The following is a 24987-nucleotide window of genomic DNA, read 5'->3' on the forward strand; positions in this document are numbered from 1 at the left end:
TCTGCAACAACAGGCTCGGTGGAAAAACTGTGATGGAAGAATTTGGAATATGCCCCTCGGTGAGCTAAGGAAGAGCTGGAAACAGTCTTTGCAGGTTTTATTGGCAGGGATCAGAAGATAGCAGTGGGATTTAAGTCTGCCTCTTCTCTATAACCCATGGTAAGCTGTTTTTCTTGGTGCATAATTGCTTACAAACTCTGGAGGAACATAATGGCTGGAGTTTTAGCATGTCTTTTGCTTCCAGCAAACATGCGCGATTATTTTTTGCATCCTTGCTGGAAAGAACAGAGCAGACTGTACTCCAGGACTTTGTCACCTTAGGACATATGATCAACATTCGCGTGTGTCACACTCCGATTTACGCCAGCCTGTTAGCAGAGCAGGAATAGTAAAGGCACTGAGAGAGGAGCTGCATTTCCACAACCCTCCAGCTGTCAAGAGGAGCAGAGACTGACAGAAATAAGCTGCATGGAGGAGACAGGCCAAACCAGAAATAATCCATCATGTGCCACAGTTCCCAGATTCCTCAGGATCTTTTCCGAGGAATCTGATGTCAGGCATTGAGCACGTCAGTACGACTTGCACTTTGGTGATTTTCCATCTGTAGCTGCTGTTTCTGATATTACACGCAGGGTTACCACTGACACGTATCAGTACGAACAGCTGGAGGAGCACTGGCCAACCCTCCTTTGCATACTCAAAGTTCTGCACAGCCAAACCCCACAAGACACACCGTATCATTCCGCAAGCCTGGGAATATGTCACAGGGGCAGGGATAGCAGCTCCACTGGGGTCTCACTGCTCCAGGGTGTGCTGGCACCGGGCTGTGCATGCAGCAAGAGCAGGCTTAGCCCCTCCTGCTTTACTTCCAGATAGATCTGAAGCCACAGAGAAGCCTCCAGAGCCCCACAGGCCCCCACTGCTGTTATGTGACATAGTCAGTGCGTGAGGAGTTGTGCTTACGAGGCAGCTGAGGCTCCAGAGCCACACAACCACCTTGAGAAATATCAAGACATTAATGAGGGGAGTCAGGAAAGCAGCCAGAGAAAGGCAGACTTACAGTTCCTTAGTCCAAGTGCAACGTCTGAGCCATTTTTGAGGGGAGAGTAGCTCAGAGTTTTCAATATCTGGTTTGAGCAGCAAAATAGCCCTCAGAAAGCACTAGCACAACAGGACAAGGGTGCTACACAAACCTCCTCCCCACGTTGCCTGCTACAACTCTCTAGAGAGTCACACAAGATGGGGCACCACTATTGCTACCTTCGTCTCTCCACCACATCAGCATTGCATTTAGCCCTCAATATAGCCAGCTACTTGTACCACTTCCAGCTTTGCAGGAATGTCCAAATATCTCTCAAAGAGTTTAGGACTATCTTAAGGGTGTCCAAAGGACAGGGACATCCACCACACTAATCGTGTTCAATGGCACAGAGACCAGTCTTGCATGGACGGACCCAGCTCCTCCTCTCCACCTACCTCTGCCACCAGTTCCCCTGCATGGGAACAAATCCTCCTAGAAGATCCCTTTGTTAAAAGTTTTTGGAAGCAACAAAAGCAAACTCTCAAATTCCTGCAGATCTTCCACGGCACTACACTGCTGCCAGCCAGTCCTGGCCAGACATAGGGAGGGAGAAGGAACCCAGAGCACAGCCCTGCCCTGGAGACATTAGTCAACAAAACAATTCCACAGAAACTGAAGTCAGGATCGCCCTCAGTGCACGCACACCTTTCACCTTTGCTCTTCTGCTCACTCTTCATCACCATTTCTATCTATTCACAACCATGTCAGCCATTTAAACTAGTTATGAGGAGAAAAGTATGGAAAGGAGGCAGTTAAAGTAACTAAATTGGTACAGTTAAGATCATTTTGGAAAGCAGAATGCCCCCAGGAAATAAGAGTGTTAACAACTAACCAGTTTCATCTCACTTCTGTTTGCAATGTGGTTGGAGCTACAGTGCCACAAGCATTAGAAGGTGTAGAAAGATGCAATTCTCACATGTTCAGAAGTAAAACACTCAAGGTCAGCTGAGTAGCCACTGAACAATACACTGAATAAGAAATTAAAAGTGTACCCAAGAAACGCCAGCCAACTGAGGAAAACACGGTCACATTTCTCAGCCGCATGTCCCAGCTGAACTTTCTGTTCCCTTCTGTCATTTAAACCCAGCTTTTCCCAAGTAATCAAAGAGTGCTTCAAAGGAGACTGCTCACCAGAGTGCCCAGAAGCTGCACAGCCCTCTTGTTCCAAATTCAACACCTCCTGAGCTACTGCCTTTCATACCATCAAAAGGGTCTTATGGGCATATTTTAGGCACTAAGCAATCCTTTGCAGCATTCACAGCAACAAGTTCACTGCTTCTCCAGTTCTCGCCTTTATCCAGGGAACTTTATTTTATATTTTTAAAACCTTCTTCTCTGCTTTCAGATGGGTTTCTTTCCCTTGCCCACTCCCTCATTGATGTCTAATGTTCTTCCACAAAGTCATGCTGCCCTCCTCTGTTGCTCATTTCCTTTTCCAAGCCATGTTACCCTCCTTTTTTCCCACCAAACCTTATATACTACTTTTCTCTCTTCTCATTCAGTTGTTGCAGTCAAGTTTCTCTAGCCAACCAGATTCAATTGACAGATTTCTGCACAGAGCTCTCCTCAAATCTCAGCCCTCTCCCTGCCCAAGCGCGCTCCCTGTTCACACAAAAAGAATTAGGTCATCTGATTGCAAGTGTACACAACAAATGCTACAGCAACAGATGTTACAGCAACACAGAACTGCGGGCTGTTCAGTGATCCAGTTTACCATGACCTGGTTTTGAGTCACTATCTGTATCACTGGTGTTCTGAAAAGTAGGGGTCTCGTTTACAAAAAAAAAAAAACCCACTCGTATACAAAGCTCCGTGCAGAGTTTTATGGCTGAAGTGCTCATATAGCCAAAGAAAAGAGGGAAAAAGAAAAAGCATTTGTGCAGAAGAATAATACACAGTTGCAACTGTCAGCATTAATTTCAAGCTGTAATGCTAATGTATGCCACCTCGGGATGAGGTGGAGGGTTCAGCACACATTGCAGGAACATGACAAAAACCACACTTACTCTAGACTGAGGTAGCCAAGCCATGGTAACGGGATGGTTTGTAGAGCTTGGATTCACCACTGCCAACTACTTGCTGCAGGCACTGCTGCCAAATGAAAAGTGTTTGTGGAAGCCTGTACTAGACCAGTACAAATTGGTGTGAACTAACGACGAGTGCCACACTGTTCAGCCAGCAGAAGCAGGTTTCTGCAAGGTAAAACAGCATCCCGTGATTCAGAGAGGGTTCTCCCATCAGTGCCTCATCTGCTAGTAAGAATGAATGTGACAGTAGGACCAGGACTACTGCAGGACCATCATTAGAAAGGTTATTTGGCTTTTTTCCTGATATAATTCTCACACTCACAAGCATAGGAACTGCAGTTTTCACTGGGCCCCATAGGAGAAGAAAGCTGCATTTCTCTGCCTGCCTCATTCCCTGCTCCCTAGTGCTGCCGTATGATGCAAGAGCTGGACAGTTCAGCCCTCCATATCTTCAGCTGTTTATTGTCTCACATACCACAAGCCAGCAGAGATGATCACAGAAACATAACCTTTACTAAAAGTAAATAATAACAAGCTATTCTATCCAGAGGCGTTTTGGGAAACAAACCCTTCACTTCTTAATTAGGAAACTCAACACCCTCTGAAGTCAACAGCACAATCTATTGCCACTAATTCCCAGCTCTGGCAAAGGAGCTGAGGTTCATATTTCTAATCAAGTCCACCACCACCGTTTGGTTTTTGAGTGACTCACTTGGACCCAAGCAGGCAACCCCAGAGGAGAATGCAGGCATGGAGATCCCATAGCATCAGCATCCTTTTTTCAAAGGAACTTCATTTAACTTGCTCCCACCCAAACCTTTCCCCCTTTAAATAGAACTTTTCAGCAGTTTAATTCCAGCTCCAACTCCTTTCTCCATCTCTTACAGAGCCTTGGACTTGCCAGCATTAGGGATTAGACTGTACATGGCTGTCCTAGCACAGAACAGAGAGAACATCATGTAATTTCCATTTTTCTCCCGGTTGTGTTCTTTCAAAGCCCCACACTACTTATGGTTTCCACGCCACATATTCTTCTGTCCGTTGCCATGGTGCAGCAACTGGTTTGTCATTAATATTGTGGGTAACTTCAGATCCTTGACCTCAGGGCTTTCAGAGCTTTTCATGGTGTATTTTCCTCTTGATTGAATTGCTCTGCATTCCCAAGCATGGCTAAAACAAAAATAAAACACTGCTGCTTTTGAATGAGGAAAATTCGTTTCACAAAGACAGGCTAGCAAAGGCTGGAAACCCATTGAAGAACAGCAGATTAAAAGGAAAACAGCCATTCTCTGCAGACGTAGCAACTGTGGCATGGATTTAAATTTACCTACAGCATCTGAGTCAAGCAATGGTCCCCAAGGTCCATGCATGAATTCAATATCTGGCCCAGTTCTGACTCTAATAATGTGCCGCCCCACTGCCAGAGGACTTCAAATCATTCTATAAATTATCATCCATGAATTTTCACAACAGTTCTGAGATGTGTAGAGCTACTTATTCCCAGATTGCAGATGCAGTAAGCTAAATGACAGATGTAGCTCATGGCTTCCCATGCATTTGCCCTGCCTTGATTTCTGTTCTTGCCTTAGGGGCTACAGGGATATTTGCACATATAGGGTTGCCTTACTCCCACAGCAGACCTGTGCAAATGCTTTTTTGCCTATGATTTTTGCCCAAGGGGATTATTACCTAGACAGCAATTGGTAAGACAAAGGCTATCTGTCATTCTCTATACTCAGATCTTGAATTTACTGAGAACAGAATTTAATCTTTATTTTTTAATGAAAGCAGTCAGTTTCTAAAGCCCATTAGAAATCAGTAAGTTCATATATACTAGCCTGAGTCTGTGGTATCCCTGCTTAACAGAAACATGACTTTTTTTTCAGTCTGAAGAAAATAGCCATTACCATGGAAAATGTGATAATTGTCATACCAACAGCCAACTGTCAAAGCTAAACTACCCTTCAAGTTAACAGGTTTTAAAAACTGCATGCACTTAAAGATGTTGCTTTCATATGAGCTCCTTCTGTTAAATGAGCTCCCAGGAATACAGATTTGCATTAAAAAGGCCTAAGCCATCACATTTCTGAAGATCCAACCCTCCTGCCCAGCCTGGTAGTGGTTTATTTGGTGAGGGGCCCTTCAGGATATAAAAACCCAAGGGAACAGCAGCACTAGCGTTTTCCTTTTTTCTTTATGGTATTATTTGTTTAAAGGGAAAAATGCATCTATTGCCTATTTGGGGAAGATCCTTCAGAAGCTGCAAACAAAACTCCTGAATCTACACGCCATGCAATACTGCATGCATCAGGCAGGCAGTTTTATGCACTTAAAAATGCCTAATAGCAGGTCTGAGGATGACAATAACCACTTGATTGTATCAGAATCAATACAAACACCTGCTTGGAAAAATAAAGATCGGCAAATGGACAGTAAGACGCAAAGCCTGAGGGCTTTTCTGCAAATGCTGGGAGAGCAAAGAACAAGCAAAGGACAGTAGGAAAAGTAGTGTAAAGGTGCATCCATCCTCCCCAGGTTTGGGGCCTGGTTGATCTCATGTTGCCACTGAGGCAATTTTAGTACTGCTCTCACTTCAAGTCTGTCTCCCCTAGTCCCCTTACAGGGCAAGAAAGCCCCATCCTGAGGGCAGAGCGTAGCCATATCACAGTGTTTAGGGACAAAAGCCTCTCCCTGCCATGGACACATCCCTCTTGCCAGAGGCTGGGAGTAAAGCCAATCCCACAACTTCTTCCCAACAGAATAAGGACTCCCTTTACAATTTGCTCAGTCAAGAGGACACTCCAGCTGGCTTTGCTCCCTCGAGAGGCCTTCGCTCCTCTGTATCTGCCTTGCCAGGCCAGGCCAGCTATATCAGAGCCGCTCTTTTACTATTGCAGGGAGAGTTTGCTGTAAGATCCCCCAGGCAGCCCATTTGAAAGCCTTTCATTGGGAAGGCTGGTCACATTCCACTTCAGACAAAAAACGCTGCCTGACAAACAACCTTGTTCCTCAGATATATGGAATAAGGGGGGGGGGGGGGGGGGGAAACGAAAAAAAGGGGCTGTGAAATCCCATAGCTCCTCAAGGAAACGTGCCTCTGTGTGTCAGCGTGCCTCATGACTTACAGAAGGGCTGTACCTAACATTTATTCTTATAAAAGCCATTTAAAAAGTCTTTATTAAAAAAATAATCTTATGTTGAGGACTTATAGAAGCTGCAGAAATAAGGGGAAATGCTAAATATCCCTTCCTGGGGGATGCTGAACATTGCCATCTCCTTATGAATAAGGCAGTTAAAACCCCAAGATCATAATTTAGTTTTTCTCATATTATCAGCACCACACTCACTTTCAAGATGCTCTCTTTAGATCCAGGCACCAGCCTACTGCTTCCCAATATCAGAGGTGGGGGGATTTTTATGCATTTATGAACAAAATGATGCTGCAAGTGGTATCTCGCTCTATATATTGCAAAAAACCACATCTGTTCCCACGCAGTGAATCACACAGGATTAGCCTAATAAAACTCTGCTGTAAATCAGGCTCAAAGCACCTGTACTATGCTTATGGAGAGCAAAATGCAGGATACCTACAGAAATGGAGCTGCCTCGCCTTCTCAACATACTGACCCGATTTTAAGAGATTAATGTAACTGATAGCACTGTGTGGAAAAGTCATTGCAGATGCCTGCTGATGCCCTCAAGGAGCTGTTCTTCTATCCATGGTCACATGTGTGGCTCAGACATAAACAAACAAGATCTTAACACATATTTAATTTCCACATGGTATATATTGTTGCTACTATCTCTGCTCCAGAGGGATCAGGATTCAGCATGGACATAGAACTGCACCTCCTTAGAGATCACCGAGCCTTAGAGCAGAATTTTTCACTTGGAAGCGTTTCATTAGGCAAGCTTTCTCCCACATGGAGAACACGATGCTGGAATCAAAATAACTTAACCCATTTTATAAGTTGGCATGAATGAAGGTAAACAGCAGGCATTGAACAGATTCCAGTCATGGTGCTGCATGCTTCACTTACTGGGTGATGATATAATTTCATTGTTGATTAACTAATTTTGTTAGCATCTACAGTAGTCATCTATCAGTGCCTTGAGGTCTCCAATTATTTCTCTACCAAAATTATGACCTGCTTATACATCATTCAATTATCCAACAGTGACAATAAAAGTGACACCTGGTAGTTAAACTGCAATGGTAAAAGTCAGGAAATAAGAGTTCTGTTCCAGCTCTGTTACTTGCTGTTTGTGGCCAATTTATTTAGGCCACAGTTTCCTCATATACCCTACTTTGGGGAATTCTGTTTCAGACAATTAAGATCTCCATTTGACATCACGAGAAAATAGAGATATTCAACAAAGCAGTCCCTCAGTGCCTCCAAGTGAGGCCTCAAATGCAGTAGAGTCCTAGAATTCACAGATTCACAGAATCATCTAGGTTGGAAAGGACCTTGAAGATCATCTAGTCCAACCATTAACCTAGCACTGACAGTTCCCAACTACACCAGATCCCTAAGTGCTATGTCGACCCTAATTCAACTCTAACAATTCCTTAGCTGTTAAATCAGATATAATAAGCTTCATGTGCCAGCTGATTCCTACCTAACATTCCCCCCAAAAAGATGCTGAAACGTAGTGCAGATCCCACTCTCCTGATCCAGCATCCCATGCATTAAATTAATGCACTCTGATAGCTACTCAGCTATGCTTCTTATGGGGAGTCAAGAGGAGAGGTCACTGCTTTGCACTGCTGGGGGTTGAGTCATTTAGCAGCCCTGAGGCCAAAGGAGCCCCGTAAAACCATACTCAGATGCATTTGCATGGTGAAGAATCCCACAACATGCTGTGTCATGTAATAGGGCAGGGGGGAAAAAAAAGCGCTCTTCAAAACAGGGACAACCAGTATGCATGTCTACCTCACACAGACTCTGGCAGATCTAATGAATACAAACAGATTTTAGTTCCTTTATGGAAAAAAGGCTGCACAACTGTCTACTCTTAACACCATTCCCTAACGTAGCACAGCAACACGCAATGTTCTTACACGCTGTTTTTAATCCTGTAGCCTGGTTAAAAGGATACACTGTTCCACCAAAAACTGTGTGTGCTCGGGACAGCAAAGTTAAAAGCAGAACTTTGTGCTGAAGCTAGAACAAGGTGAATCCTTTATACAGTGGCACCTATCCATGGTATAATGTTCAAGCATGAAAAATAAAACCAGCTGAGTTTTGCAGAAAGCTTTTGTGTGTGTCTGTGTCTGATGTGCTCTGTGAATCTTTTGTCACAGCTCAAAGTGCTGTCCCCAGAGAGGGACAATTTTTTCCCTTCCCTGTGTTTTATGGTTTTAGTCTAATTTTACAACACAATCTGTGACAGCTGGTCACACGGTGTGTCTGGGCTGAATAAAGCCTAGGGACCCTTTGCCAAGCCTCTCTGCAATGTGCTGAGCTTAATGAAATGTGTCAGCTCCACTGTGAATCGGGCGTTCACGGAACTGAATGAATCTGAGTTTTCAAGGAAAACTTAAAGGATACATAACTGAACACAGCAAACTCAGGGGGGTGGAGAGCAGAGAGGAGTCCCAGAGAAATACTCAGCAGCTCTACTAATAGCAAAATAGATCCCGATAGCTGGAATTTAGTCAACCTGTTTGAGTAATGATCTAAAACTATCAGCCACTGCTGAGGCCTCAGGGGACCAGTACAGTTCAGTGGCTGAGTTAAAATGCTAGATCCCAGCGGTCTAGGTTATAGTGCAGCGCTGCCACGTGCATGCAGCACAATCCCAAGAAAGTCACATCATTTGGGGGCCTCTCTCTCCCGTTTATATAACGGGAACAAAAGTGCTTCCTTCTGGCTCAGTTTGCTTTTCTTATCTTTGGAGGTTATCAGTCCAGGAGGACACTGACCACCACTCCTGAACACACAACAGTGCCTTGTTGGTACTTGAAGCCATTTTCCTGTTTGGGAGAGGACAGCCCTCTGGAAGAGTCCTGTACGTGGTGAACAAAACACTGCAAGGTACACAAAGCAAAGTACATACTGTAAACTGGATTAACCTTACTTTTTCCTCCCCTCAGTGCTGCAGAACAAAGAGGACCCTGATGAACAATAAAAATGCTAACTTCAACAGAAAAAGATCTTCAAAAGGTTTAAGGTTTTCCTGCACCATGTCAACCTGTGACAGTCATGGTCCCATTGCATTTCTCCTCCTCATAGTTTCTCACTAGAAGTTGGCCTATCAGTAAACAAATTAATAGCTTGATTCTCCATTGGAAACAAAAGGAAACATCAGTGCTCAGCATCCTTGAAAATCATGCAGCATATGCTCTGGGAATTTTTCTAACATAAGAGATTCACAGAGGAAATGGGTAAATTTTTACCCTAGCTGCTGTAAAGGAGTTACTCTGTTTTTCTCTTCCTCAATGTTTTCAGTCACCGTGAATCCAGACCTAAACGTGTCATATGTGAGCACTCTGCTACAAAGCAGGGAAATCTGTAACAAGGCACATGATGTCCATGGCTGGGCCCCGCTGCACTTTGCTGTCAAAGTCAGTTTGACATTTCTGGATCAGACAAGAAGTCATCTGACCTCGTCACGTGAGTTTGACCAGGAAAACAGCAAACACAACACTTGCACAAACATTGTAAAACAGGAGCACAAATGCCAAAACGTGAATGTCCTTTGGGGTAGAGTTAGAAGTCAAAGGCAGAACTCCTGAATGTGTGAACACTGCTTTCAAAGTTTTCTACCTCTCACCAGCAGCATTTAACTCAGAAGTGCTTTACTAAGGAATTAAGCCTTAAAATATCCTTTTAGATAAGATGTGGCTATTATTCTGTTTTACATTAAGGGAAATAGAAGGTTAAATCACTCCTGCAAACCTTACACCTGTGTTGGAATCAGAAATGACACCCAGCTATCTTTGCTCCATTCCTTGGCTTTAGCCCAAGCCCATATTTTTCCACCTAACACAAGCTCTACAGAAATGTGCTCAGGAAAAGAATCTTCCCCTGCAACCAAGAGCCCCCAGCTGGAAACATAACTCTGAACTGTGCCAGTCTGCCACGTGCACTAACAATGAAAAAAAAAAAAGCCACAACCATTTGAGAAGCATTGCTTTCAAATGAGGCCCAGTGCCCGCCTCCCTGTCTCCAGCTACCTTCGTTTTGCACCTGAACCAACCTCCTTGTCCCTGAACTCTCCTTCTCCTTCCACATCTGTTGCCCGCAAATCTTCCTGTCACCACCATCTTTTTTTAAATGCCAAGGCCTGGAACGCATCCCCATTCCTTCAGGCCACAATCACTTCTGGCCATGGAAAACAGCAAACTCCCCTTCCCTCACGGACCCTCCCCTGTTGCCCGTGACACCAACCTTGGTGCAGGGTGCAATTTCCCACCTTCTCGCCCCATGCAGAAGGGCGAGATGAGGGCTGGCCCCATCCCCACACGTAGCCTTGTCGCGGGATGGAGTCTAATGCAGTGCTAGTGGGATCCAGTCCAGGACCCACAGCCCCCTGATTTCACCAGTAAGTCTTTGATCCTTCCCTGCAATATCTTATCTACACCCCATTGTTTCTGGGATCCAGTTCAAAATAACCCTTTCGGATTTTCTACTCCTTCTCACCCCCATCGCTCCCTCTCTTCCCAGTTCCTCTGTCATGACGCAAATGCACTGCTGGTACAAGACCCTTCCATTGTCTGGGAAGCCACAGGGTCTTCCTCTCATCTTCTGCTAATGAGTTTGTGAATATTCAAATATACTCCATGTATTTTTAACCAAGCTTTATGTAATTACCAGCATCTATTCTCTGCCATCCTGTATATCATTCTGGAAATGGTTTGGGGGTGAGATTTATTATAGGCCATTGCAGTGTGCTCTTTGTTGAGACTAATGAAAGTGGGGTTTACTCAAGAGTAGGGATTAATTTAAGTGTCCTGTATCTCAGCTATAGCAATACTTTTAATCCATATGTTTGTAGGCAAGCCAACCTGTTCAATTCCAATGACCTGTGCAAGAAATAAATTTTTCAAACAAATTCTCAGCAGGATACTTCTCTTCAGCATCTCTGGCTAGAAGGGGCCAAGTGAGGTGATAGAGTTCTAAATCTTACATCTTGCTCTGGAAGTGCCCTAAATGATGGTTGGGTTCTGAGTTTGTAGAAGTGTTTTTAATTACTAAGGGAAAAAAATGAAGTCAAAGCTGAGCCAGCTGCCAGTGCTTCCAGAGGACTGACTACATTCACAAATCTTGTAATCTTTTTATGTTCATTATGAGAATACTACAAAAAAAGGGCAATCAGATCTTGGCCAACAAATTAAATGCTTATTCAAAGATTAATTCACATCATCTGTACTCCATTAGATGTTCTCTTCTGCCAGGGAATATAATGCAATATTTTCAGGGGGAATAGTTGCTGCTGTTGCCAAGAGCTTGCAATTTACTGGCTCTTGCAGCGTTGACATGGGAGTCACTGGGCTATGGGCACAGCTAGAGCAGATAGTGTAGCAATATACAGTATGAAACATATGGAGCAGATCTGCTTCATTCTGGTGTTAAAAGGTACTGATTATGACTCTGAGATGCAGCCAAGTGACAAGGGGGAAGCAAACCCATAAACCAATAAAAGTTTATCCTTCGTTGTATCATGAAGGGAACAATTTGTCGCTGCTGGGTTTGGTTTTTTTCCCCCCCAGCTACAAATACATCAAGATTTCATTTGAAAATCAGAAGATGTGGCTGAGGAAACTGTGACAATTTCAGTGCATCTAACCCAAAACACCATTAACAGGGCAACATTTCCAAGAACAAACGCATAGTACTGCTAAAGGCAGATCCCCATAATAATAATAAAAAATAACCAGCTTTCCTAATCAGTTTGTGACTCCTTTCTGAATACACAGTGCCAGAATGCAGTTCTACTATCCTGCCTATTTTTACATTTGCTAAACATGAAGGTTTTACCTTTTGTTTCCCGACTACCACTGTAGTGCCAATCTTTGGAGACCTTACGGGTAGATGTTAGATGGGTGCATGTACGAGGGTGAGATTCATGAAAGCCAGCATGCTCAGTGCAAAATTGCCTACATTAGCCCATACGAAATCATAATTACTTAATTTTTGCCCCTTAGGGAGCTGTTAATACTGTATTTAAATAGCTACAAGGACAATTACACAATGCAAAGGTGTTTGCATCTATTTAGGTCTCAATCCCTTTCCTGTACAAACACTTCTAGAAACAACACAGCAATAAATATCCCAAAATAGTCATTAATTATGCAATACTCAATTTTTTTTTCCTCACTGTTTTTTGTTTTGCATCCAGGGCTCTTCACATCATAAGCGCAAAGAACTCAGAGAGGTCTTTTGTGTAAAAACTGGTGGCATCTAAATGACAAAGATAGCACTGCAAAAGCAAACACAGAGCACATCTGGAAGAATGGGTGGACAATTTCAGCTGCTAAAATGATCTTGAGAAGTCAGCTGATGAGATGTAGACTGACTGATATACTGCACCCCAGTTTTTGGTAGACAGGTCTTGCTAGTGGATCATATGGTTGTTTCCAGATGTTCTACTGCATCCGTGTTGTGAGAGGCATGAATTTACAAATGTCACGGAATTCACCTGCAGTTATAGTCTTTCATTCTGCAGATTTACATAAACAAGTCACCATGAAATCTAGGTGTCACACTGCCACATAATATACCCTCCTCAGCTGCTTTGTCTGAGGTCCAAATCAAAACCAAATGGCATCCTATCACCTTCCCTGGGTATTGGAAATGACCCTGCTTGCATTTGGCTCCCCGTGGAAGCCAGATGCTATGAAGTGGCCATTTTAAGTGGTTGAAGGGCAGAACTAAGTAACAGAAAGTTGTTTTTTCCTGTAGAAGCTATACAAGATCTGGGCTACCTAGCCAGGCTTTTAGATACAGAAGTAAATATGCAGTTTGTTCCTCAAGCAATTTTGCATTAACCGTTGCTTTCCCCTAGACAGAGAATTAATCCCGACTCTCCACTGCAGTGCAGACTGCCTGTTTCTCTCACTAGCCTCTCAGAAGTAAAGGGGTGAAATGCAACTGCTCTGTTTAATGAGCTGCTATTATTCTTATTATGATGCCCAATAAAAATTAAGTTTTTATTTTCCTGAGCTCTTTCCTTCAGAAAATGTCAGCCAAACATAACCCAGCAAAAGCGAACACCATATTTGCCTTGGCTTCTGGGACACACCATGTTCCCAGAACGAGGGCAGAACAAAATCCTGGGGCCTAGGCATTCCTCCTGGCTTGAAAATTGGGCACCGTCTAAAGCTAGTTTGCAGATATTGGAAGCCAAACCTGTATTCCAGGCTTTGCCAAGTCTGATGCTTTTCCTTAACTGTGGTACCCACATCAATATATGTATTTGAGAAAAGTCTGAGCAAATCCAAGGTGTTATGCAAATATCCTTTCTTATGTTCTGCTGCAATACATGTATTGAAATAACCCCTTGTAAAGGCTTTACAGATGTCAACATTTTTTGATTCATTACCAAGCAAAAGCCAACAACTTTCCTGCCTTACTATACATTAACATAACCAATTAGCAGTGTCTAGTTGTCAAGCAGCATCAGAAATAGGGTGTCAATGCCAGGTTTGTGAAAAACAAATGTGGACACCATGCTCTCTGGTTTTGGCCTGTGTATTGTAAACAGGAGGACACCCTTATGTCTTCAAATGTGCCCAATGGAATAGGTTCATATCACTCCAACTTAGATTGTGTGTTTTTATTTTCTGCATTAAAAATTCCAGAACATGACTCAACCTCTTGTATTCATGTCAAAACATAGTGACAACTCCTCCACAATCAATGGAGTCACACCAAACTGGGGTGCTAAAACAGGCTTTAGGCGATACTGTTTTTACTAAGTCCATCCTCTAAGCAACTTCTACTTTCACTAAGACAACAAGACTGAACTACAAAATTATTCCACTCCATGACGTTTATTTGTGAAACTCTCACAATCCTAGTGTGTATTCCTTGAGACTGTACTAAACCCACACACAAAACCAAGCAAACCACAAACAGGGCATGTCTGCTAGCACACCTCCATACTCCAAGATCTTCTGTTGCAAATTCAACCTGAAAATAAATTGAAGAACTGTGTCCCTGACCAGCTTTCTCAAGGGACAAGAAAACTTTAAGATCTGATCTTTGGATAAATAAATTTTGCTTGGCTATTAGTCATCTCTGTTGTTAAAACAACCCATTCCTACAAATGCAGGAGCTGTTAAAATAAGGGCACACTCGCTAAGCCCAGAATTTTCAGGATATACAAACATAACCTGCTAATCCCTCTGTTTATCCCCATCTTAATCAGGATAGCAAAGTAGATATGGACATGGTAGCAAAATGGATGCGATTGTACGTTCTGCCTTTTCCAAGGGACTCAGCAGTTTCTTGCCCTCATCAGTCACTGCTCTATGGCCTATCATTAGTCCCTCCTCCCAGATGCTGTCTGAAGACTGTTACATCAATTTACACCATCTTCACAGATGCCGAAACTTACAGTTCTCCAAAAGCCACGTGAACTTGTGAACTTCAAAAAATCCAAATCAAGTCAGGGTTTGAGGGTTTTACTTGGTTCTTTCTGAGCGTCTGTCCCAACATCTCTGTACGTTACAGCGCTAGACCAGAAAACTTTCAGCATAATTACTCCTTCCTAACAGGAGAAATCTCCAGTGTTGTGATATCAGGCTACTTTTACCATATGCCACTTTTAAATAAAGATATGTTTTCATTGGCACAATACTGATCTGAAACATGTTGGGCCTTTGGAAGGAAAATTTAGGTGGAGAGAAAAGGAGAGGGGAAAACCACCTCATTCCTCTAACAGGTTACCTTATAAGCAACCAGCTTTCTGTAGCTGCCCAGGATCCTGGCAGACTGGGAGCTATTCTAGGGGAGAGAAGCGGATGCTGAGACCTGCATGCAAAATGCAGTCTGTCACGTGGCAATGCCGTTCATCATTCATATTCCACTCCTGTACCATTGGTAACACACACAGACACTGAAGTTGGGCTTTATCAGCATGTTTCTGTTCCTCCACATGCCACCATCATCAGAGATCTTCGGCAACAGCTGACGCCCTGAACAAGAACAACTAACAATAACCCTGGGCTCCATAGTTTTCTCTTAAACAGCTTTGACAGGACTTGTTGAACAGGCAAGAGAGCCCTGGAACTCTGAAGATGAAAGCAGAAATACAAGCATAACTGTCCAGCTTCACTTGAGTTAACACCTCTGACGTGACTGGAAATATTTTTCCAGAGAAACGCAGGCGGGAGACTAAATATGTAACTGAAAGACATTGCTCCTGGACTGCAATCCCAGCTCTGCCACTAACCAGTGGTCACTAATCAGTGATCTCATTTGGGGTATTTAAGCCCTGGTCACACCGCTCTCCCCACTGGCAAATGAACAAAAGGATATTGAACTTCCTGGGTGAGGCTAAGGTAAGTGGATATATTCTGTCATACATTTCCAAGGCAAGCACTGCACTTGCATAAAATATTCAATATGCTACCCATATGTTCATTCCTGCCTCTATTTTGCTAGTGCCAGCAACTCTGCTATTTATTTCAAATGAGAAGCTTCATATTCCTTTTTCCACAGATGCACAAACTATACTACACCTCATGGGAAGCTGCTTCTAATAGACATCTGTAAATCCACCACATTCTTGACATAAATCCTTACTTAAAACCAACTCTGCTATGAAATCACCCTAAAACATGACAATGAGGAGGCAAGCTCATAAACTGAGACCTTCTCATAATATGCTGAAATGGGCATGTCTGCACTGCAACAGACACATGAAAGGGAGATGTTTGATCTAACGCTGCTCCACACTCGCCTGAGCCGCTGTGTTCCCGTGTTCCTGTACACAACAATCTGGAGAAAGTAGCTTGGGTCCAAGTAAGCTGAGAGCAGGTTTGAAACAAACCAGAGGAAAAAGTTTTCCACGTAACACAAACTCCAGAGCTTGTGACCACATGATACAAGCTCAAAATAGGATTAAACACATTCACAGCGTCACAGCCTATTAAATCTCCAACACAGGGTATGGCTAACCTGCCCGTCGGTGGTGTATCAGGGGACTGACCACTTAACACAAGCCCTGTTCCCTGATCACTTCCTTCCAGCCTTCGTTACCAGTCATTGTCAGAGAGGATGTCAGTCTAAATGAACCTTTGCTCTCAGCCAGTAGCATATCCCTTACATTTTCAGGTAAACTAGTAAGATCTGCTTTTCAGCGAGAGCTTATTACCTCTGGCACACTATATTGCTTTTAGCAGTGTGGCAGCCTTCATGGAGCTTGGTACCCCTGCGTGCTGTCTTGTTATATTCCTTTGTTTCTTGTACCCACTTACTTGCTGATATATTTTCTTTAGCACACACATTATAGGGAGTGGGACAGTTGTTTGGTCCGATGTTTACTGAATGGTCAATATGACTATGTATAAATATTAGGCACAGGAGATACTGGGGTAAGCTGTCAGAAGGTCCCTGTGGAGGGAACGCATGCAGGCCCGACCTCCAGTCCCCTCGATCCATCACACAAGGTTAGCTGATATGATAAACACCGTAAATAGAAACGACTTGTTCTGAGCAATAGCTGTTAAACCAATAAACATCCAAAACTTTGGAGAAAAAACACTGTTTTTCCTCATTTATCAAACAAGACTCTGTATCTTTTTTTTTCCTCCCCCTTTTTAAACAAGTTCAGTTTGTGAAGATTGAAGAAAAACAAGACGTCCTTTCAAATCCCTTCTCTGGATCAAACCTCATTAGGTTTTGATGTCAATGGTGCATAGAAGGCTGACTGCTGCCAGCAGAAGTATTTGGCAGCCGGACTGTTACATAATACAATCCTGTCTTTCACAGAAGAGAGATCTCTGTGCTACTAAATGTGCTAAAATTTAACCCGCTGCTTTGCTCCATCCAGCCAAAACAACTCTACATTTTCCATAGTACTAAACGATGGTTATAAAAAAAAAAAAAAAAAGAGTTCTGCTTGAAAAATAAAATACCCAGAAACACTAAAAACACCTATAGGTATTTATTTAAGGAAGTACACATTTCCCTTTCCCCACCTCTGACCGAAATCTGCTCTGAGAAAGGAGATGTTTGTCCCTAAAAGCAAGGGGAATATTTTAAAAAACTTGTACATCTATTACAAAAATATACTAATGAAAAGAAAAAAAAGTGTGCTACTCAAAGTGTGTCACCGCTTCATGGAAATGTTTGGATTCAGAACTCTGGAAACAAAAAATGTTTTCCAAGGCTGTTTACAGTAAGCTTGAGTTCTCAGCTCCCATGAGTAGGAAGAAAATGTCTAACTTCAACTTTTTTTCCAGAATGGCTTTTTAGCTGTGCCTGTGTATCCTGTGATGCTACAAAAACAGTATCAGCTTTGAGTGGTGTAAATGAGGGGCACTTTTAGTCCCATTCGTAGTTTCTGCCAACAAACTGACATGGCAATTTACAGTGCCAGATGCTGACAGGTGATATTCCCACTGAACCCAAGTTTTAAAAAACAAATTATCTTCTCCAAGCCCTGGTATAAAACAACCCATACAATTTCACCCAGCCATCCCTGGATGAGCCCCAATATCTTGTGTTCAGCTAATGAATACCCTCCGGCAACAGTGATATTAGCAAATCTGGGAAAGAGAAATCCCAGTTATGGGACTGACTGAAACTGGAAGAAAGGCCTTCAGGATTTGCCCCATAGGGAATCAAAGGGGAAGAGCCCCAGAGGCCCATCTCTACCCAGTCAGTTTATGGTCACCAGTAAAGACTACGCAATGGGCCTCTCAGCTGGAGAAATACTTCGGGGATATGAATCTGTACTCAAACAGAGTTAAGGGGAACTGTGGGGTAGAGCAGAGGGAAGGGACGCGCACTCAACCCTGCACTGAAGACATGGAGCATAGCATGAACAGCCATCTCTCTGCTCTCCAGCTAGTGCCAGGCAGACAAAATCCTTCTCTGAAAAGCCCTGGTGTCAACTGCTGCTGAAAGAAGAAGTTAGAATTATAGGCATTTCTCGATGCAACATGGACGCAGGTAGCCACAGACATCCAACACAGCACATACTAGAACTGACTGCATCCCCTGTCCTGGGCTCCTACGATACAGAAGACCAATACTGAGGGAGGGAAGAGGTTCCCTGAGGCAGCTAAGGAAACTGCTTTCTATATGCCTCTCTGATAGGAAAGTCAATAGAGGAGTGATTTATACAGTCTGAATTATCCACTGAAGGGGCCTCTCCATCCACTGAGAGCAGAAAGCTAGAGAGACCAGTGAGACCCAAGTTCAAGGGCTCAAGCTCGCTCCTGAGAACATACGAGCTCAAATGTCCCGGCTTGGCAAACAGGACGAGCAAAGCACAACCTCCCAGTGGACAGTGGCCAAGTTACCCTGTGTCACTACAGAGTTCCCCTGAGAGGGTGTTACTGTACTGTCCAGCAAAATTCTCCTCAGCACGGCCTGAAGATCCTCTCTTGGTATTCCTCCAAATCCTGATTGAGCCCATTATGTTTTCAATTGAGCTGCGTGTTTCACGGGTGGCCATTTTACTGTACGCAGGGAGGAGTGCAAGAGGAGAGAAAGTAGGTTGGAAGAGTTATTTAGCTTTAGGAAAACTTAGTTTACTTAGGAATTTATCTTTTGTTTCCCTGAATCAGGAATTAATTAGTCCACATTACTCTCTTTGTTTAGATGTTGTGTATTATGCTTTGCTAGGCGGATAGTGGCCTAGAGCAAGTACTACATAAACAAACACTTGTTAATGGAGACTTGGAGCATGACGGAAAAACTGGGGATACAAACCAGCTAAAAAGAGACAGACCAGTCCCGAGATGGTGAACGGGTATTAGACGCACGTCCAAAAACCTCAATACTCTCCTTTTACATACTATGATACCCACCAGCGAGGTCCCAAATGACAGATCCTACTCAGAGTATGTTCCCATGGCCTCGTGCTGCAAAGGCTGCCAACGCAGCCTCCTCCAACAGGAGGGTTTGGGGAGAGGGCGTCTTTCTCAGCTCCGGGAACTGAGCAGCCCCTGTGAGCCCCAACCCTGGCCCTTTCTCCCGCCTGCCCAGTCCCTCGGAGAAATGATACAGCAAAAACCTGGCTCCCACCAACCGTTGTTACAGCCAGAGAGCTCAGAGGTTTCTCTTGGCTCACTGGCTGACTTGTGTAACCGGGGTGAGGTGGTGTGGGGAGCACGAAGTATGAGAGACTGGATCTGCAGTGCAAGGGGGAATGGAGGGAAGCTTAGCTGCATTTTACTGGGTGTGAAAAACATAATTAACAGTTTGGAGTCACTATGGCTGTGCACGGACAAGGGCTGGGCTATGCAAAAACAGTAACTATACTGAGAGAGCCAGGGATCACCTCTGTGGGCAAGGACGTAAGAAAACCTTGAACCAACAACCCTTGTGCAGGTTCCCTTCCTCTTCCTACTTTACTCAAAAGCAGCGCGGTTCTCTCTCATCTTCAACATTTTCTGTTGGTTTAAAGTGCAACTCCTTGAGCAAGTCCCCACTGGGGCATTATGGGTATTTTGAATAATCATAACTTCAATGCCATCTGTATGTGATTTCCTTATAATCACAGGCAGGACTCAAATTGTTTTTATTTAACACATCGGCATTTGCATAGATTGATAGAGATAGGCAGCACTTACTCAGATAAAGGACATCAGCCTCTCATCACATGTCCATCTTCTAGAAATCCAAATCTTTATTGTCTTTTTATTATTACAACATCAGTGCATGCTCACTCTTTGTAATGACAGGTACCGAATTGTAATTTTATGATAGTCCCTTGATGCAAATAATCCAGCAGCAGCATAATTGCATGCTATTCATGCTTGGATATTATTAAACTCCCATTATCAGAGTAAGTCTTTATGACGACATGTCTAAAACAGGAACTATTTCAACCCCACACAATATTTTCTTATGCAAACACTACAGTCTACATGCATCACTCAAGGTTAAAGCATGCTGAAGAGTATTCAAAAGCCTTTGGTGCCTAAATCACTTAAAACCACTGGATAAAGTATTTTAAGTCTCGCTGCAATCTATTCTCTCTCAACCCCCCTTTTTTTTCCTCCTAATATCACATTACACACTGTTTTAGCCTACAGACACGTTAGGCCTGAACTTTAATAAGTCATGCCAAGTAAAATTCTGATCTACTTATGAACATCTATGACCACACAAGAGGGTTTTTCACACATAAAGCATTGTTTGCCAGCTGAACTTATCAACATCTAAAACCTCTGGGCCACCAACTTAGTCCTCAGACATAAAACACAAAATATGGCTTTAGACTGCATTTAAAAACCACGTAACACCTTTGCATCACATTGCAATCTGGCTTCCTGGCCTGCAATCACACAAGAGGTTAAACTCAAGACATTCATTTAAACCATCTGACTTCCTATGATTTGGGGTGCACTGAACAATTCGATTTACAGATGTGTTAACTGAGAATGAAAGTACTGTATTGTATAACACAGTACATGAATGTATAAGCAATCATGCTGTTACTACTGGTTGGTACATACTTGTTTTCCAGGTAAATAAGTAGATAGCAATGACTAGACAAAAGCATTTTTAAACTACTCTCCCATTGTATCATCCAGATACTTCAGAAGCACTTTAATTAACCACCGATTCATTCATCGCATCCTTGAATTTGGACTCCTTTTCTAGACATGTCCCCTTATAATTATTACATATGCTGTTCTTTGCAGATAGCTTGTTCAACTGTGTACACATCAAATAAGGATAAATTCATATCCCAGAAAGTCTACCCAGAGAGACAGCCTTTGGCTCTAGTAGTTCCCTCAGAAATAAGAAAACAGGGTTTCAGCTGGTCCACAGGCACCATAATTTACAGGCTACTAGTTACTGGCACCTCAGGACAAGGAAACCCTTGGAAAATCATTCTCCTCCTATTTTCTCTCAAATGAAACTATCTGATTTAATCCTAGCTTTGTGGAAAAAAAAAATTACACCAAAATGAAACTTAACATTCAGGGCTTCAGGCTGGAGGCAGATTTGAACTGCACAGAAGCAGACATTTCTAGATACATCTTAGGTGAAAAGACTGGTAAAATGTTCAGTTTGACCAACGTATCAGGGATCAAAGCAAGATCTCCAGAGCTTAAGTCATTCATCACTATAACTCAAGCAGGAAGCCCAGTTTCTCTGAGCTGGGCCTGTACCAGTGAGCCTCTAGAGACTGAACAGAGATCTCTGTACTGCATGATCAGCAGATGACACATGCTCCCCCATGCCCCGTACCATGGGCTGAAGCAGTGCCAGGACTCGCCCCCTCTGCCCACACAGACTCCTCTGCTCTACCCTCAAGAGAGAAAAAGACATCTCATTAACTCATGAGTGCTAAAAATAAAATCAAAATTAAATTAAAAAGTTTACCAGGTTGTGACATTTTGTGCTACAATGCCACCCAACTGATGACTATTTTTTTTTTTGTTAAGCCTTCATTTGGCAAAGCAGCCCATTTCCCAACATGGACCAGGCACACTAGGTTACTTCAAAGACAATGTAAACAAGCCAAGTTTTTCAGATTTGCAAATTAGCTACTGCACACGTACACGCACCATTTGCAGAACAATTTCTCAACACGTACATTTGTACTAAGAGTCTTAATGTCCCTATGGTGCAGAGTGATTTATATCTGAGGCGTGTGTGACAGATTCATGTTACCCGTCCAAAGAGGCTGTTGTATACACCATATATCAATTCTCAGGCTTGTTTTCTTTTCATTTTCTCTATTAAAAAATTAAAGAAAATGAATCAGGGAATTAAGAAATACAATTTGCCAGCCTCCCAGATTTTTCACAGTGGTTTAAATAAATCAAATCAAGATTATAAAGGGCCAAGACCAAGAATAACTATTGCATTCAAGAACATTGTTCTGAATCTGGAACAACTAACAGAATAGCATTATGTCTTGACTCTTGTCTTTGCATACAAGCTGTACAGGAGCAGGGTTCAAGAAATGAGCACAAATAGAGAATTGTCTTCCTGAGAATGTATTAAGCACCAACTTTTTTATATAACAGCTGGATATTTACAGCTTTGGAAAGACAGTACAGTGAGCCACACTGTCTCTGGCCCTTATATGGGACAAACGTGGCTGGGAAGAGGAAGACACGAGGAGATGGCACCATTATGCATCTTGTTCAAAGTCCAAAGACGATTGCAATCCCTCTGCAAACTTCTGCTTGGGAACGTTAACACTAGGACTCTGCCTACATGGCACATTCACAATCAACTTTTGCGCATGTACATCCAAGCATTGTATGTTCTCACCAAGGGGAGGCCAGATTTAATCACTCCTGAGTTTTGGGAAGGTCTGGATGAAAAACCACATGGCCTGGGTCCACTTCTCACTGCGGCCAAGTGCCCAGTCCTGATCTCATTGAAAACAACAGCAAAACTCCTGGAGAACAATCCTGTTCATAACTAGCCAGCTGTCTATCATTTTTCTCACTACGTAAGCTCTTATTTTTACTATTATACCTGACTAGACTCTCCAAGCTGTGAGTTTTTTCCCACCCTGATCTCACTTGAATGATGTCAGACAGGGGGGTAGGGAGACAAATACAGAAACACAGTAAATGCCAAAGCTGGAACCAGCACATCCAAGAAATAAATATAATAAGTAGATACAGTGCCAAGGCTGGATACAGCAGCTGAGGAAAAAGGGAAATGTAAAACTTTCTTGGCAAGGGCACATGGATTCATCCAGCTGAAAGAGGCACATTCCAGCCCACACCATTGTAAGCAATAATCTATGTCTCCCTTGAGAAAATCCAGATGTTTGTAATTTTTTTGATTTTTTTTTTTTTTAACTACTCATATGAAATAACCTTGTTGTCTTGAAAAATTCCTCTAGGACTTGGTATTGCAAATGTTACTTCTGTACAAACTGTAAAGTGCTGACTCAAACCAAACACAAGATTACATACAGGACAGTTTTGAAATGCATTCTAATAATAAAAATGTACTTGAAGATTGACTGAGGCTAATGAATTAAAAATGCATTCAGGCTAGATAAGATGCAATTAATAATAATAATAATAAAGAAATTGCAATCAGATCTTTTCTTGTCTGTAACAGTCTCCCTCCTCTGCATCATCTATTTCAGAATTTTCTTTGCAGAAACAATACTCAATAAACCAAAAAAAATCTAATCTTCTTATTTCAGTTGAGCTGATACTGCAGTAATTTCATTGTCTTTTAATCAGATGTTGCTGATTTACAGGAGTGTAAGTGGTTGAAGAGTACAGTCATCACATTCTTAGAGAGGCTTACTGAATCTGGCACCAAGTCCTTTGCTGGCAACTCCAATGATATGGGCCAGCGAAATATTTTAACTGAAAAGGCCTGATTCTTCTCTGCTTTCCACTGGGAAGTTACTTACATCTGCATATGGTAACTGTCAACTGCAGCCCTTCTGATTTTCACATTTTGTGGATGTGAACAGCTGTGTGCTCTTGAGCACACAGGTGAATAAAGATCAACGTGCAAACACATTTTAGTACACAAATTTTCGGTTTTCATAATTATTCTTTCTCTACATTAACCAGCAGTCTGTTTTGATTTTTTTTTTCCCCCCCCGGCTTACAAGTGTCATAGCTTCAGTCAGCCTCCTGGCTGAAAGTCAGCCTTTGTTTTTTTGTCCAGCTCCAAGGAAGATGATGAATTGGAGAATTTAAAACACTTCTTCACAGAAGAGCTCAAGAGCACAAGAGTCACCACTCAATCTGTCAAGCTCAGAATTGAACCCCAAGACAGTTGCTGGGGAGAAGTGTCAAATGTGCAGCTGCTGTAAATCCTCCTGGCTTTGTTGAACACTGTTGAACACAACTTGCATTAGCACAGAATCCAGCCTCAAATTTGAAAAATGTCCAGAATGGACCTAAATGTGCTTATCTGTGCCATTAGAACACTTAGAGAAGGGTGAGCCTTTGAGTCTCTGGAGGTGATAGACACCTTCTACGGATCAGATGATGAACATCAATAGCAACAACACGTCAGCTTCCGTGCAGACATCAGTACCCGACACTGAGTAGTGTGGGCATCCTCTTCTACAAGCATTGCCAGTGACAACAAATAGATTCTAGTCCTTTCTTTGCATGAGCCTGAAATGGTATGAGGTGGCAGGGAATTCCCCAGGTAGCTTATGGGTGCTTTGCATAATATTCCCTTTTATGTATTCCACGTGTTATCTTTTACTTGCATCAAGTAGCTCCTTCGCTATAGCAAGACAGACCAGGAGGATGCAGATAAGCAGAGAAGTGGTTTTCCACAATGCCCTTCATTACCTTCCTACCTCAAGCAGATCTTAAGTGTTTCATCTTTTCTACCTAAACACTTCTCTGACAAGCCCTCAGTGACTTCCTTGACAAACAATTTTGTTGTCTAATTGATCACAGAGTTAAAATGCTTTTCAAAATTTCTCATTTTAATCTACCTGAGCTTAATTTCACATTGTAACTCTGCATGCATCACCTGTGTCTCTCCGACATCATCTCCTCCTGGCTTTAGCTTTTTTCCACTCTCAATTATTCATGTCCTGGTCTCCCTCCTAAGCCTTGTAGGAAATTAAAATTGGCCATTTAAGATGCACTATAAAAATAGGACCACTCCTTCCTGCTAAGAGGACACATGGTTTATTGTTTCCCAAGCTCTGCTGTGTCAGCAGCTCCAACCAGCAATTATAAAAATGAAGACGCCAAGGTTGGTATAAGTCACTTTCTTATTA

This window comes from Strix aluco, chromosome 11 (assembly GCF_031877795.1).
Source record: "Strix aluco isolate bStrAlu1 chromosome 11, bStrAlu1.hap1, whole genome shotgun sequence".
Lineage (NCBI taxonomy): Eukaryota > Metazoa > Chordata > Aves > Strigiformes > Strigidae > Strix > Strix aluco.